We start from the raw sequence: 834 nt of genomic DNA, 5'->3' as shown, positions 1-834 counted from the left end.
CATTATATTCAGAAAGAATAAACCAGTTTTAAAGACTTGTGTCGCTTAAGTTTCGTCGGAACAAAGTTACGAAAAATCAATTAACAAACGGAGACGTAACAAATTGGTGTCAGAGAGTGGGATAGAAAAAAAAAGAGAAGAAAAATGGAAACGAGAGGCGGAAAATCAAACTACAGCTTAGCAAATTTGGTGGCAGCAATACAAAAACAAGAAAATAAACAAGAAGCACGAGAAGAGAAATTACAACAGTTGTTAGAGGAAAAAAGAAAAGAAACAAGAAGAGAGACAACAGCAGTTGCAAAAAAACCTGCAACAGTGGCAGCTCGAACAACAAAATAAACAAGAAGAGAGATTACAGCAGTTGTTGGACGAAAAGAAAAGAAACAAGAAGAGAGATTACAGCAGTGGCAACTAGAACAAGAAAGGAAACAAGAAGTACAAATGGAAAACATTAGTAAATTTAAAAGCGAATTAGATACATTAAAGGACGATTTATCGTCTTTTACACAAGGAGGATACATTAACCATCGACTTAATCAGCCCCAGACAATGACAAGCTTCTTCCAGACCCTGCAGCTAAACCCTGATGTAGACATCTTCAACCCTGTTAGAAGTCACATCCCAGATATGAATGTCAGTACTAGGAGTGATCCAATACGAAGGAAGCCACGGGAATTCGATGGGAAGGCACCGTGGGAAGCATATAGAGCACAATTTGAGCTACTGGCAGAGATGAACGGATGGACAGAGGAGAAGAAAGCAGTATATCTGGCAACGAGCTTGAAAGAACAACCACTGGAAATACTTAGACAGTTGTCAGCAGACGACAGGCAC

This window comes from Limulus polyphemus, unplaced genomic scaffold (assembly GCF_000517525.1).
Source record: "Limulus polyphemus unplaced genomic scaffold, Limulus_polyphemus-2.1.2 Scaffold1045, whole genome shotgun sequence".
Classification (NCBI taxonomy): domain Eukaryota; kingdom Metazoa; phylum Arthropoda; class Merostomata; order Xiphosura; family Limulidae; genus Limulus; species Limulus polyphemus.
The sequence above is the reverse complement of the archived record's forward strand: the minus strand, read 5'-3'. Positions refer to the sequence as shown.